The following is a 16,448-nucleotide window of genomic DNA, read 5'->3' as shown; positions in this document are numbered from 1 at the left end:
GCTTTAAATCCTGTAAAGGGATTTTTGATTCCGTTCTGTCAATTTGGATTTTTACGACTAATATCGATAATTTGGTCGGTCCAGCATCTCTTTACAAAATTCCAGTACTGGTCTTATTTTTCTTACATCATGCTATTTAAGGCCATTATGCTTAAAAAAGAAAAGTTGTAATTGTAAGATCGTAAACGTATCAACCATTTACGGTTCTAAGATGTAAGATCATACTTTTAATTGTGATTAGTTGACTTCCTTACAGCTTTATGATTAGTATTAAAATTTTTTTACGTGTGATAACCTTTACGTACATACAAAAAATTCTACCGTTCGCGTGGCAATTTTATATCGATGCGATGCGCACGTCACGCGATAACACCAAAATCGAGCACCTCGAAAGTCGGGAAATGATTAATTGTTCATTGAATATTTAGTGTTAATCCCTTTGAAAGCCCACTCAATGTTTTCGATGTTCCGAAAAGCGACTTCAACAATACGAACGATAAATGTCTTGATAAATGAAGCATCTTGACGTGCTTTGAGAGGAATGGGATATTCCAGGGATTTCGAACGTCGCGAGTTACGATTAACGACGATCATGCGCTAATTGATGGCGATTGAGTGCTAATTAAGCATTGAATAATCGATTTCCTCGTCTACACGGGATTTTCCTACTGTTCGGAAAGAACATGATTTGGACGCAGATTTTGGCGGGAAGAAGCGTCGCGGGAAAGTTCACGATTAGGTATTACATTTGTCAAAACAAGAGGCAGGCTTTACATAATTACACACGCGAGATGGCAATGAATGTAAAGGTGCGAGCACATGTACATACCTCGTCGTGCTTCCTTGTTAGGTTAGGTTAGGTCATCTAAGCCGAGATGAAAATATTGGCGCAAGTCATGTACATCCGCTGCAACAGACGCGAGTCGAGTAAGTAATGACTATCAGTATACGACCCTAAATCGCGAATTGTCTTCCGTATTTTATTACGATTATATTAAAAATAATTACAAGATTCCTTGTATTTTCCGATACATTTAGTATTTCGGCCACGTATCGTGTTATTATTGAATTCCACCAATGTAGATTAACTTCAATTTCTTTAATTTGTTTTTTTATCTTTTTCTCAAAATTAGAAAAAGATAATAAAGAATAAATTATATCAAGAAGGAAATTAATATATGTTAGAAATGGATATTATATATACAGAGTGGAAAAATTTCGAAAAATACAAATTTTACAGAAAAGTGTTTTGGATAAAAGTTGTAGCACTGAATTTTGACGATCTTTTTTTTACATGGAAATAGTAATAATAATATAGCAATGATAATAATAATAAAGAATTTTATGATTCTTGTTTGGCGGTACATACAATAAAAAAATGACGTGAGAGAATAGTAATCGACTGGAGTTTTTTCCAATTTTGAAAAAAAAAAAAACATCTTACAGATTACTGTATCGATAGTTTTCATTCCTTATTTGTCCTCATTTGCTTTTTGAAAATCGATCTCCGGGGGAATATTAGTCTGAATTAAGATGATAATTGTGATCATATTACGCGCGATTGTCGCACGATGTTAAATTAAACACACATACACATACATACACATATTTTTATTAGAATCTTTCTGATTTATCGAAATATGCTAAACGCGATCAAACGCGCGCTTTTTCCCCGCCCGCTTGATTTATGTATCAAGTTACAGTTGGCGCCTTGGCAATAGTACATAGTTTCAGCTAAGTTCGTGTCGTTCGCGAACAATCGCGAATCGCGACATTTCGGTGTTAATTCGGAGTCTCGTAATGGCTTGTATGTTTGCGCGCGTACTTTTCTCCGGTGAATGCTGAGTAATCTTGCGTCTTCAAACATCGAAAATGATCACGAGTCGACAGTCGTACATAGTTAAAATGTTGTATTCGATTGTGTTGTCATTTTATACTTTTTGTATGAATACCAAAGTTTTACATTTTATTACCGTTTATTTTTTTAAAAGTGATACTCTGATAAGAAGTTGCAAGATTACATTTGGATATGTTTGGATATACTCGGTGAGACTTTTTTTGTTATTTCACTTTAGCGGTAAAATAAAGAAGCTAAACAACTGTTTCAGTTATAAGTCGACACTGTGTTAGGAGAGGAGCATAGATTCTTGCATAACGCATAAGGTATGCATTGAAAAGTGGTTTGGTCGAAAATGGACAAACCAGAAGATTCTGATCGATTTAATTAAAGAATCTTTTGGTATGTCCATTTTTAACCAAATCATTTTTCTCATTGTAAGAAACTGCAGTGTAACTAATCAAAATTTTTTATTTAAAGTCTTTTATGTAAAAGAAGAAAATGAAGGGCTTCGATTCAACACAACACACATGGTTTATTTTCTTATGCATTATGCAAGAATCTCTTGCCCTAACACAGTGCAAGACTGTACTCGTTCTTACTTACTGTGTCAGGCAATATATGGCTGTGTTTTGTTGCTGAAAAGTACTTTAAGGCATCTATTTTGTAACTTTTAATGACAGTGTCGCCTGTCGGTGTTGTTACATTGTTGTTGCGTTACTTTTTTATTATGTATAATGGGCTTTTTACAATAAGCCATTACCTAAGCTTAATGAGTCTTCTGCAATAATCCATTAGTCATAAATTAGAAGTCAGAAGCTAAAAATTGACCAATCACAGTCGTCAATTTTTAGAGTATATCTACACAAACTTACATAGCCGTATAAACGTATGTATAAAGAAAATTATCCAATCGCATTTCTCTTATAAAGGCTTAAAAGCACATAAATTGATTATGTTATGCACTATGCATTATGCGTTATGCAAGAGTCTGTGCTGTGGCTTAAATCGTAAAAAATTGATCAATCATAGATTATTCTTTTTCGACTGTGATTGGTTAATTTCTTAGGGCTTAAGACTTAAGCTAAATAATGGCTTATTATAGAAAGCCCATAAAACTTGCACAATGACAATGTAACAATATCGTTGTTGTCATTAGGAATTACGAATAGAGGGCTAAGTCTGCTTATAAAATCAATTGTATTTAAATCGGTAACTAAATGGTTGAACAAAATGCCTTCGTTAAACAATAACAGCAATTATTTGTGATGTTCGTGCAATTTATGGAATACGCTTTTTAGACATTTGCAAAATTAGCTAGAATTCCATATGTTTGTAAAATATAACTAAAAAGATTAAAAAATATAACTCTATTGTATTACAGAAACTGTTCAAATATTGAAAAAAAAAAAAAAATAAAAGATAGGCGAAAAATATCTTCTCTCGTTGAATATTGTAAAATAAATTTCGTTGAAATATCAAAATAAATAACAGAGCACTTCTATTATTAAATTGTCAGCGATTCCATTTTTCGCTTATTAATAATTTCAACGCTTAATAAATCACGACACATGATTTCGCTGTCCCGTAACTTGTTCCATTCGACATTGATATCACCGCGAAAACCTCAGGAAGTAAGGCATCTCTTAATCCCTGATGAGGGGAGGAACGGGCGTGGATTTGGCGGTGGTGCGGGGATGCGATCGTCGGTCCACATAATGAGCGGATAAGCCGGCTAATGTAGTCGTGGTAGAACATTGCCAGACGGAAGATAGCTCAAGCGTTGCCGTCGCCCATTTCTCTTGTTCACCGCGTTTTCACTGTTCTCCCCCGCGCCGCTCTCACCCTCTTTCAACCCTCGGTAACGTTAACGTACCGAGATAGAATTGGACTTTGTCCGACACAAGTTTGTCGTAACCGCGACGAAGTCCGCTCATGTGTGGGGACACGTGTGTGTATGTGATGCATGCGTACACCTCACGACACATACGTTTAATACCGCGTGATTATCCCTTAATTGACGCAACCACTCCAAGGTATAATCCGTCTATTCTGATTCCGGGCTACCGCCGGTGTAAAAAATTATTTTACGCAGATCGGGCGAATTTCCATGTAAACCGAAATCAACATGACCTGGTCGCGTAGTAAAGCGTATCAGAGGTAAACGGACAGTATTGAAGCGCAAAGCGCACGTGAAAGAGATTAGCCTTATTGTATAATATTTATAAGATCGAAATAAACTTTGCCTTATAAAAAAAGTATTAATAAAATTACCAAATGTAAAAAAAAATGATTTATGACGAAAATGTGTATACCTATACATATAATAAAAATTTACGTATTTATAGCGAAAATTTAAATTAAATATTGTGGGATTTTTTTATACTCGTCATATATTTTTATGTACTTTTCATAGAGGTATACTTCATAAAATATATTTCTTTTTTATCTTATATTTTTGTAATGGTTTAACGTGTTTTATTTAGTTAACAATAAACTCAACTATTTTGACGCAACTAAAAAAGGGTCGATTTTTGCTGACAGTAAAAGAAATAATATTTTTTTGCCGGTAGTAAAAGAAGGAACGTTTCTTGTAGATTTTGACTTTCTGAATACGATAAAACTATTAAAAAGCTTATAGCACTTGGGGGAAAACATGGTATATTTATAAACATAATATATTTATTCAAATTTTAATGGTGTGCTCAATTTTTGAGGTATTCCTCAAACGCCTTGAACTTTTTAATAACTTCATATATTTAAGAGATCCAAATCTGCAAAAAATATTTTTTTACTTACATTTTTTTGGACAAGTCGATCTTTTTTTAACATCCTCTTTTTACGCGACACATTTTACATACATGACACATATTGCATATATTCTTTTGTATATTTTTAAGATTTCGGCTTTTATGAAAAACGATTTCTTTCTAAAGTGGTTACAGACTAACTACAATTTGAGGGATATTGTGACATAGTTAATAGTTAATAGTTAATTACCTCGTACTTTGGTGCCTGTACTTTATTCGTACTTTAGGTAATCAGAACTGCTTCTAATCTCGAAATAATTAACAAGGGAATTTATCGGTAATTGAATTGTAGTAAAAAAGATGATCTTGATAAAATTGATAACTATAGATTTTCATAAAAATATAATTGTATGTTAAAGATTACATAGTTTTGAATCTTATAAAAAATGTAAATTTTTATCTGACGAAATATATAATTATACAACACTTATTGACAACTGACGTAAATTATGTAGAACAGTAATAATCATGGATAAATAGATGGTCTATCTTTTTCTCTTAGTCGTGAATAACTTAAAACAATATGCTATTTTTTTTTCGATAATTAATTCTTGATTAAAGGAAAACGAATTTAGAAGTAGATGCACGAACTATTTTTACTACAATAATCATGCCAAACGGAAGATTAACCTCAAGCTTGTTACGCCGCATCATGAGCACGTGTGAGAATTTGCGGATGCAAAATCCCGGAAGTTAGAGTTTGTCGAGCCGTGGAGCGATCCCCCTCTTGCAAATAATCGATCAGTGAGAAAATCTACGTGGGTAGCTTTTTTATGGCTCCCCGAAGAGCTCACGGAGTGGATGGGCCGTCAGTTCGCGCTACCCTTCTCATATCTTTGCGAGACCACGCTTATAGATCCATTCTTCGTCGGTATTACCGCAAACGCGTAACATCCGCCGACTGAATCCGCACATTTTGCTCAATGCCTCAAACTCGCTCTCTCTTTCTCTTCTCTCTCTGTCTCCCTTCATTTTTTTCTCTTCCTGTCTATCTCTCCTGTTTTCTCTCTGCTCGAGAGTAATAGAATTTACCCATTTCAATTGCAGAAGGATGTCGAAAATATTTCAATGTCCATTTCGTGTGATTTAGTCGATTAAATATTTATAGAAATAAAGTATGTTTATGCAAATATTATATATGTATAAAGACGAAAATTATGTATATTATTTTATATAAAAGATATGTTTAAAATAATTTTAAACTGTATTACAATTTGTTGAGCATTAATCGCAAGTATCGCTTTTCAGCGAATTATTATTGGCTCCTGAAATAATCGTAAGACATCTAAAGAAAAAAATGCTATCTTTTTATTTATATTATTTCTAACAGAAAATTTACTCGTCAAAAATACCGTATATTATTATTAGAAGAAAATTGGTTTTGCTTATCATACGATATTGAGTGACCATTACAATTTCCATTAAAAATGAAACTTGAAAGGGAAGATCGAAAGGGATGTACATACATTTCTTCTACAATGGACCGTAACATTATGTGGCTAGTTAACAGATACTGATGCACAGTTGATAAAAGCGATACATATGAAGTGCGACATGTATTTCATTCGGGTGTAGATTGTATTTACGGTGAAGTAGGATTAGGATCGTGAGCTTTCGCGAAATCGGATATTTCGTCGGATATTTCGTCGTATTGAGGCGGATTAGCTTCATTCACGTTGCCGATTAGTCGTATTCATGCTGATTAACTGAATTCATTATAATCCATGATGGCAACAGTGAGAATTACATTAATTCTATAAAAAACTGTTTTAAATAATATTCGGTGGAAATTGTGTGTAAATCAAATGCGCATTTATTTAATTCTTATCAATGAAATAGGTCGCACATTTACGTTTTTGCATTGATTTCTCTCTTTTTATTATCGAGTTTTTAATTATATTTTTGATAAATGTAAATCACTTTTTATAATAAAAAGTCCAATTTTTTAATCCATTATACATATCTTTGTAAGATCTGTTTTTTAAAAATTTTTTAAAGCAATATATAAATTATAATATATAAATTATAATATATAAATTAAAAAAAATTAATGCAATAATAGGATAATATATAATAATCCATAAAATTGATGAAATTGTATGATTCCTAGGAATTTCATTTGAAAATTCATGAACGAAAATGTCTATAATGAAGAGATCATAGATACCAGAAGGTTTATTGATTATCGCCGTGTCCATTGCTAATGCCAACGTTTCGTGAATCTTGTTCGCTTCATCAGGGCAAGGTTTACCGTTCACGAAACGTTGGTAATGCATAAAGACACAGCGATAACCGGTCAACTTTCTGGTATCTTTAAAGAAAATATCCATGAAAAATGTTAGTGATCATAGATATTTTTTGCGCTTATGTTATATTGATATTAAAAAACTGTTTTTGTTGATTACTTTCTTCAAGTACGACTTGTCAGTCGTGAACATTCATAGATAATTGTTGTGCAATACATTTGATCAGTTTCGTGAGTCATTGCATATGATTGGAATATCGTGATAAATGAAAGACTATCGATTTTTTAGCTTTTCCAAAATTCGCTATCCATAAACGTAAAGAGACGAGCATTTTCGCAAAGTTTCTATTTTTGCATGATTATTTTTGCATTTCGGTAGGTCACTATTCGCTATCTGGTTAGTTACAAAATCGATACTCGCGTCTGAGATCGCGTCAGGTTTACTATACGTCGTATTAAATAAATAAAAATTTTCCGGTGTGTATAACTCAGAAGGACAAATGAGAAATATTGGAAGCTGTTGTGTCGCGCGTCGGGTTTGACTCTTTTGACGCTGTGCTAATTGCACGACGATGTTGTATAGGAGAGGTAGCTTTTTATGCCGCGACTGCTGATGACATCCCCGCTGCGCGCAGCTGACCCTCTATTATTTCTCATCGTCGGTTCTCTATCGGACGGGCGAAATCCTCTCTCGTCGAATTGCACGTTCAGCACACCATGAATTCTTGAGTACGAGAAACTCATTCCACGTTTAGCCACTTGAACGGAAATATTAATTCCATTTATTTATAGCGCGTTTATTAACACCGGGAGACTTGAATATTTTGCGACTTATTAAATGTCGCTTATTATTACAGACGATCGCGTCTGGATCATTCTTCGTCTTTTTTCTTTAAAAGAATTATTTTCCTTTCGCGTTTTTCTTTTGCTGATACATACTTTTTCTCTCTTACCATTTTCTTTATCGATTTTAATTAAGTGAACAAGTATTTTCTCTTTGGCACATTTCTCTCTAAATTTAGTATTCTTGTATCTGCTTGAGTCAGAATTTTTGTTAACAAAAAATGACAATATAAAATAAGAAAAAATAGAATAAACTTTCTCGGGTATTGTGGCCATAGAAAAAATGGTCGTAGTCTGTAATTTCTCTAATAATTGCTAAATATATATTTTTTTAGTAATTCTAAAAGCCTATGGCCATCTTTTCTGTATGCCATCTCACCTGAGTTTATTCTATCTTATGGCTATTCTTTATTCTATGATCTTGTAACAGTATTATAACAGCGTATTGAAATGTAGAAGCATATTCGCGAAGTTAGACATAATGTACATATTATCTGCTTTGTGATCAAAAGACATGATTAGAAGATAGACAAATGACTTTCTGGATACATATGTATAATACATGTGCAGAAATGTATATATGTGTGATTCCTATACTATCACAGTACGACGCATACATGAACATACGAGTGGTGAATAGTATTATATTATTTTCCGTTCACGTACACGACAGAATAGAAAGGTAGCACGAACTGATAAGATAGAAGTTAACTGTGAAGTTTTATTGCATCGTCAAGAGACACGCTTTACGAGTTTTGTTTCCTATGACCTTTGTATTGATTTCGCCTACGAAAAATTATTTATGACGTGACACACATTGATTGTGATTAGATAAGCGAGTGAAATAATTTTTGGAACGCAAAAAATATAATTTTTGGCAGATTGATATATATTTTTCATAATTTGTTTAAGAATTTCATTAAAATAGCCAAAATTTTCAGGCGTAAATTCTCGCGGCATATTAATATTTAATAAATAAATATCTCTGAATAAATAAATATTTGAACGTTAAATATACGAACAGCTGCAGTATATTCATTATACTTTGAAGTAATTAATCAATATATCTATACTAAAGCATGGGAATGAATGCATATCGCATAGTTGTCGAATGATATATGACGTGACGTTCTTTTTATCGGCTCAGTCGGCTATATGGCTGCATCTCACGTAAAAGCTAGATATATCCCATCTCCATTCCATTCTCGATCGCATTCTGCACTCTCAGAGGAGGGATGATTCAATTGGACACAGAAATAAGGTTTTTCATCTAGGTTGAGATAGAGGGTATAGATTCTTGCGACGTCTCAACTGCGTTTGAACTGTTGCTCTAGTGAGTCTTCTAGTTCTCTTTTCTATACGTTATATTCTCTATTCTATTTCGATCTCTTTTCTCTTCCAATGTTTTTTTTTTCTAATTGTTTAAATTATCTCATTTTGATTTTTATATAAACAGATCATTGTATTTTATTATATGAGTTTTTATACGTTACATATTGATATCATGGATAATAATTATAAAATATATCATAATATAATAATAAATTCTTTTTAGAAGTATTTATACAGGTTGAGAGAGAAAGAGAGAGAAAGAGGGGGGGGGGGAGAGAACGTCTTGACGCTTTAAGCTTTACTAAAATTTGCAAATTTTGTTTTCAAGTTTTTTTTTTAAATTTCAACGATATTTATTTGAGGTTACTGTTGATTCAATCGTGCTTGACATAATCAATTTAATTGAGATGTAAATGAGTGTCCTCCTCTTACACAAGTTAACGTAATTTTCTTTAACGATTTAATTTCTTGCAGTAAATATATTTTACCGTAGATTTTGAAAGTTATGCTAAATAGATGAGATACGTACTCGTGCTGTAATATTTGTGCTGCACTATATTTCATTCAAGCGTCAAAAGGAACTTTATGAATAATTCGCGGTGCTCCCGCATACATTGCGCAAATCGGATACAACCTGAAAAACGTAGCCGAGGGAACGTAGTTTACGGAATTTGTAGGTCTGACGTTGACACAACAGAGTTTTATTTACGACATGGTTATTTATACTGCAATATTATAAAATTCTATATCAGATTCTTTTATGGTAAAATTAATAAGTCAAGAAGTACATTAGTTAATAATTTATTTAAATGACAATGAGTATCTCCATCATCGCGAGACAGATAATTATTGTAAAATTATGTTTCGATAGAAATACATAGGAAGTTCAAAGTTTGCAGCTGTTTATCATGTAGCCGCGTAATTTATTGACGAAATTCTGAAAAGGGGGAAGCCAATATTTTTACTCGTCCATAAAAAATAGTCGAACACAAGGACGAGAAAGTATAGCAACCCATAAATTACATACAGTTGCATTATGAAGTCAACCGATGGTTCTTGGCTTTCTTGAAAACCTTTCATTCTGTTGCGCGAGCACATAAAGAAATTTTTACGCAGCAAAATCGTCTTACAATTCACTCGTTTATAACTTTTATATATCGACGATTAGTTTTGACTGCTTTCAAGACAAGTGCAAAATTTGCAATGTTTTTTTTCTTTTTTTTTCCTTCTTTATCTATACTGTTCTTGATTGTTCGTGCATAACAGACTCCCCTGATTATTCGACCCGTGAGATCGCAATTGAAAGGCGATTGGACGTTGGCACGATGAGTCATCAGAGTTTTATCGGGATCGCCGCGATTGGGTATATATTCGGTCGTTTCTGTGATGACTACTAATTTTCTATGATCGAGGTTCCCTCTTAACGAGACTAATCTATCGCGAATTGATCGACAATGTTTTTCACGAGGATTAGTACTTAAATTCGCTCATAAATTTATTCCAAATAGTTTATCTTCAAATGTATTTTTGTTGCTGCCTTGAGATGGATGCTTGATGTGGCAACGATAAAAGCACCAATCGATCAAGAAGTCAAAGAAAGTTATATCTTGTACCTTACAAATTTTAAAATATGCATATTTTTGGTTGCAAGGTTCCTAATATCTGCGTCAATTATCTTGGATTCTGATGTTAGAAGTGCGGAAAATGCGAAACGTAGTCTAATAGTTCTGTCAACATCTATCCACACGAAAGATTATTCTATAACAAAATTATTCCTGATTTGGTAAAGAAAGCTTGTATCAATTTTGATTTATAATATAATAATTTACAATATATTAAAATAAAATAAACGAAGATAATATTCTCACAAGGATTAAAAAGTTTGAAAACAAATGTAATGTAATCAGAAATATTTTACGTTTCTTCGTAATAGTAAAATAAAAAAAATTTACATTTTATAATTTTATCGAATTATCTACAATAAATGAGTTGATGTAAAACTGTATACATGTAAGTATTGCTTAAATTATTCATGCACTTCTTGATAAGATATACACTTTCTTTTTTTTACTTGGAATAACTTTCGTACGTATTACATTCTTAAGTTACAGTCGGTACTGCTCATAAATTTACATGAAATTTAATTTCAAATTGTAGTTGTTGAATTTACATATATGAAGTAGAAGTATTAAGATTGCTTGTAGAAAGAATATTTCACGAAGCAATACATACGGAAAAACTACGTTCGTTAGTTTCCGAATCCGTTTTGGTAACGAAGCGGTAACTCTTTCGCAAAAAAATACTTGTGCTGAAGAGATTTGTGCCGCCGACTTCTCGATACAGGATATTCTCCGATAAAACGTGAATCGCATAAGGATTCGGATAATGTCTGAAGAATGCTTGGCAAATGGCAATCTAGAGATAGAAAAATATCGTTTCTACCCTTTTCTTCATTGAGTATCTTTGTCAAATTGCATCGTGCATATGAGATTATTGATTGAGAAAAGTATAATCCGAATAATTAATTATATTTCATTTTCGTCAAGTGTTACGTGTGTACGAAACAATATCGAAATATGATTTTTAACAGAAGTGTGTTAATCATTTTTACTTTATAATTTAAAGCGATTATCATTATTACTCAATAGCACGTATTGCCAATAATTATAATTATTTATTTAATTACTATCTTTATTTTTTATTTCAAAGTTTTATATGACAGAGTATCTGTTTTCATTGTTAATGAGAAATTCCATTTTGATACATATGTATTTATTCGTACATACTTATTTAATGTGGATAACATTTGTTTCATTTTTTTTCCATTTACCTGTTTTGTCAGAAATCCATTAAAAGATCGTTATGTGTTTGATAAATAATACGAGTCTCCTCATTAATGTAACATCAATGATGGTAATGCTCCCACAATTTTATTCTTTTTCCTGGTTGATTCATCGTGAACAATAGATCGTGATGCCTTCACAGCTTGGAATATGGAGCAGCTTTGTATTCACTCCTAAAAATATATGCGTCAATTTATTCATGGCTATCACTTTTCATCAAACGATTTATATTATAACGATGATATCAATTGCTAACTGCTTGCCATTAAATGAAATATCGACGAAGCGATTTATTTCATATCAATGATATCGATTATACGACATAATAATGTGATTGAACGAGTGTTCACCCACTGTCAAAATTAATATTTCCGTATTAAACTATCCTTCCTCTGTGCTCTTGTAAGCTTATTTTATCGCTCGTAATTTCATAAATTTTATAGTAAATAAATAATAAACTTTTTGAAGTGAGAATTTTTGAAGTATACAAAAAAAATTCAAATTTATTATATAAAACGAGAGATAACCTTTTTTTGATGATTACTTTTTTTTTGTAATATTTTTTACATTACAAATAAAATTGGTATCAACGTTGAAAAATAGTGCAAGAGGAATATGATTTCTTCTGGCTTTGGAAGATTTACATTCTAAAAAGAACCTTGAATTTTTCCCAAGATCTTGAAGTATACGAAACAATAGTTTTATAAGAAAAAAAGTTCATACGATAGCGACTGAAATGTTTGCCGTAATATCGATAATCGAATTTTGCAAGTTATAACGTTATTGTAAATTAAATTACAACATGCTTCTGTGCCTCTACGAAGGGAAGCCACACACATAGAGCCAGGGAGAAAATATCTTACATCGACCCGTGTTAAAAGAGGTAGCTAAAATACTGCTTGACATTATCTATTTTCAACATATACATCGATTCGAGTTTATACGCGTCGTTCGATGACAGCGTCTGCGCCGACAAATTTCCTTTGTTCTTGTTTAAATAGAGGGTGGCGGCCAAAAATGGTTCGGCTGCTCCGCTTTTATCGTACCTCATTTCACAAGCGGCGACGCGTTTACTTCCTTTTTTTTCATAAATTCTGATATAATATCGTATGGCGAAGCATCGTTTGCCTCTTACATCTTTCTTGTTCACTGACATTAACCTTATGGTATTATATCCTCTATTTTTCTGTTACATTATTTGCATAATAATTTTTACATTACGCGCAACAATATATCATGCTTTTTTATGTTACGAATGTTTAAAACTTTTATATCTTTAACTTTTATATCGAATTTTCAATATCTTGGATATATATAAAGATTATGAGACAAATAAATGTTTTGCAAAATTTAAAAATAAAACAAAAATAGACAATAATAAATAAATTATATTCATAATTGCTTTCTTGACACTTTAACACTAATACTTTTTGCTACAGTACATGTGGGAATAATAATTCGATCTATCTTCAGTTCGATAATGGAATTACTACATACTCTTTCTCAATTTGTCATGTTACATGTCAGAACTCGATTTCACTAGGAGAGGAAGTTAAAGTAATGCATTTCTGTCCATCTTTAGTGTGATATTACGATACATTATCGAATTTCTCGTGCTCGCGCTAATATCATAATGTAGAGACAGCACCTGAACAATACAAGTTCTGACTTCATCGTAACTGTTTGAGTTGCATTCATTATGATACTAGCCATCAAGTCTCTTGTCCGAGGTAGTATGTTAGGAGAGAGAGTCAGTCTAAGCAAATGGTAGCGACGGCGGTCAAGCTTGTAATCTGACGGCGATGGGTCGTCTAGTCGGTCGGTCGAGGTAAACGGTCCATTAAGACGGGGTAACAGTTAGTGGCCGTGGTGCAGAGGAAGCAGGCAGTTTACTAATGCGGCGACGGGAGGGAGGAAATACGAGGGACCTCCGCAAGGGCCGTTACAGAAGCTAACTCTGGCTTTGCCATCGCTGAGCGAACTTGCAGCATTGATTCCATTTTTGCATGTCATGAGATTCTTTTTACAAATATACTACAAATGAATTGTTTTAAACATATATTCAGACAAACATATATTAGTAAGCTTGTAAGGCATATTAATATGATATCTTTGGTTATTAGACACACATATCTATATCTTTGTTGATTTAATTTGATGTATTTAAATGTGAATGTTCCCGTCGAATTAGCACAATTGGTAGTTTCACATGAAAGAAAACACATGGAAGTGGTCGGCATGCGGGAAATGTAACCAGAGATTGCTGATGCAGAGGGTAGCAGCCTCTTAAGCATACGCGAAGCCGCGTTGGGGTTGCTCGACCTGCACGAGCCGAAGTTTGATTACTGTTTTCACAGTGAGGCCACGATGTGGGCTACTACGTATATAGTAGTTAACAAACTAGCGTGTACTGTTTTGCGTAGTCGAGATCGTGAATTTCCTTTGCTCAGACTTCACTTGTTATCGCTTGCATTTGTAGTACAATGTGTTCCTAAGATTATATATAATGTTGCAATCCATTAGTTAATCTTGTGCAAATAATGTATATGGAAGATAAATTAGAAATAAAGGAAAGCTCTATTGAGCAAATAAGAGTTATGTATATGTTATTATTTTTAATTAAATTTTTATTTACAAGTATTTAAAGAAATTTAAAGATAATTTTAACTTTGTGATAATAAGACTGCACACTAACTTCTTTATGTTTTAATTTTTGTTATCAAAATATTCAAAAGTAATGCTTGAAATTAAATGAAATTAGAAGATTTATTATTTGTGTGCTTAGTTGAAGAAATTTGCGAAATATTATATATATTTCTATATTTTAATTTATTTATCTTACATATATTTATAATACATTTATAATACATATTGAAACTTGTTGGACATAATAATTTTATAAGACAAAGCATGATACAAATTATACATATTTATAACTTGTAGTATTATGGTACTTACTACTCTTCTGTTTCTGTTTGAATATTTCCTTTGGGACAATTCAGGAAATGAAGCCCATAGAGGACGAAGATTCAGTCAACTTTGGTGCTGTGTTTAAGCATTATTATTGTCTTCTACACAACGTACACACATTTACTGCTAAAACAGAGGCTTTGTAGAAATTTCAAATAAACCGGAGTCGGTGTAGCATGCTGAATAAGATGGTCTTTTTATAGTTTTCTTTCGTGTTGGAAATGGAATATTTAAAGTTAAATTTGTTCTTGCGTGTTTCTGCATGATCTTTATTTTATCCACAAAGCTTTTAATTCGATCAACGTGCTGAAACCTAATCTCCCAAAAAAGTTTAGTGCTAACAAATGTATCATAAGTCTTTTTGTACTTTTTCATGAAAGTATTTCAACCTAACGGTATGATATTACTTTTAGATGTGACTGTCCCTCATTATAAAGACTATACTTTTGATAATTATGATATCATTATAATATCTACGTTAATGTCGCTATCACGTGACAGTATAACTTTAGTAAGATAGCTGATCTTATTGATCAGAAGAAATTCATTACGTTACGCAGGTGTAGCTGATTCTTTTATTGTAATAATGTCCTGCCAAGCCTTTGTATTTGATTTTATCGTTTAATTATCGAATTTCGTACAAATTTATTCCGATCTTCGCTTCACTCTTTTTCCATCCCTTCGTTTCACTTCCTTTTCATCGTAGCTGCGCTTTCGTGCTCATTTCTCCTTTCGTTCTGGCCAGCAGCGTAATGAATTCGAGACGGTCATGTCCGTAGGGAGAACTTCTCTAGTTGAGTTTTCGGGATGAAAAAGAATACTTTCCGAAGAGGAACAACGAGGTTTGAGCTCAATAAACTTTGATTTCATCCGCACGCGATTACTTCAACACGAAACTTTGTGGCACGGGTTACTACTTATTCGAGCATTGTTAGTAAATTTTCTCCTTCAATAGCACAACAGACTTTCCTTTTAAAAATTTCAGTTATTTGTGCATTGTTTACTTCACAGTTAAGAAACAGTTTTATAAAGTTTATTTTTTTTATTGCGCGATTTATATGGAGGCTTGGTTTTTGTCATGCTCGATTAAGCATTAAGCATTATAGTTTGCTAAGGATTATAATCAAGTCTTTCTCAGCACTTGTTTTTGTGCAGACAGAAGCATGAGAAAACAAACAAAAATGAGATAAAAATTGTAATCATTAAATATGTAATTTTCTTTTTTTTTTTTCAAGAAATATGAATATTTTATGATACACAATTTAGAAAAAAATATAAGTATATATTTTGCACAAGCACGGAAAAAACAATTTTGCTGAAGTATCTACAAATTTAGCTAGATATATAGATTCAGATACAGATCTGAAAATAATTTTGTTGAACTATCGAAATAATTATGTAAAATGTTTAAATTGGTTGCTAGAATGCAAAAAACTATTTGCAAGCATTGCTCATTATGCTTGAATGTTTTACATAATTATTTTGATAATTAAACAAAGATAGTTTTAGATTTGTATCTACTTATTTAATTTTTAAATTCAGGATAATCGTTTTTTTTCCGTCTAAAA

At 32.4% G+C, this 16,448-nt stretch overlaps 1 protein-coding gene and 1 long non-coding RNA gene across 13 annotated transcripts in view; one reads left to right on the top strand and one right to left on the bottom strand.

Moving 5' to 3' along the window:
- Positions 1 to 16,448, top strand: part of LOC108753686 (dystrophin, isoforms A/C/F/G/H) — a 456,309-nt gene that overhangs the window by 41,322 nt on the left and 398,539 nt on the right. The window lies entirely within an intron of this gene.
- Positions 9,911 to 12,841, bottom strand: LOC108753688. 4 transcript variants are annotated; one of them, XR_001939655.1, is made up of 5 exons: positions 12,438 to 12,692; positions 11,898 to 12,083; positions 11,300 to 11,482; positions 10,095 to 10,825; positions 9,913 to 10,004 (listed from the first exon to the last, which is right to left on the bottom strand). It is a non-coding gene; the product is annotated as an uncharacterized LOC108753688 (long non-coding RNA). The 4 variants fall into 4 exon arrangements; XR_001939656.1 differs by lacking the exon at positions 12,438 to 12,692 and adding an exon at positions 12,710 to 12,841 and having other exon boundaries at positions 9,911 to 10,825; XR_001939653.1 differs by having other exon boundaries at positions 9,911 to 10,825.

Source organism: Trachymyrmex septentrionalis, unplaced genomic scaffold (genome assembly GCF_001594115.1).
Source record: "Trachymyrmex septentrionalis isolate Tsep2-gDNA-1 unplaced genomic scaffold, Tsep1.0 scaffold70, whole genome shotgun sequence".
Lineage (NCBI taxonomy): Eukaryota > Metazoa > Arthropoda > Insecta > Hymenoptera > Formicidae > Trachymyrmex > Trachymyrmex septentrionalis.
This window is presented reverse-complemented; position numbering and strand designations above follow the sequence as displayed.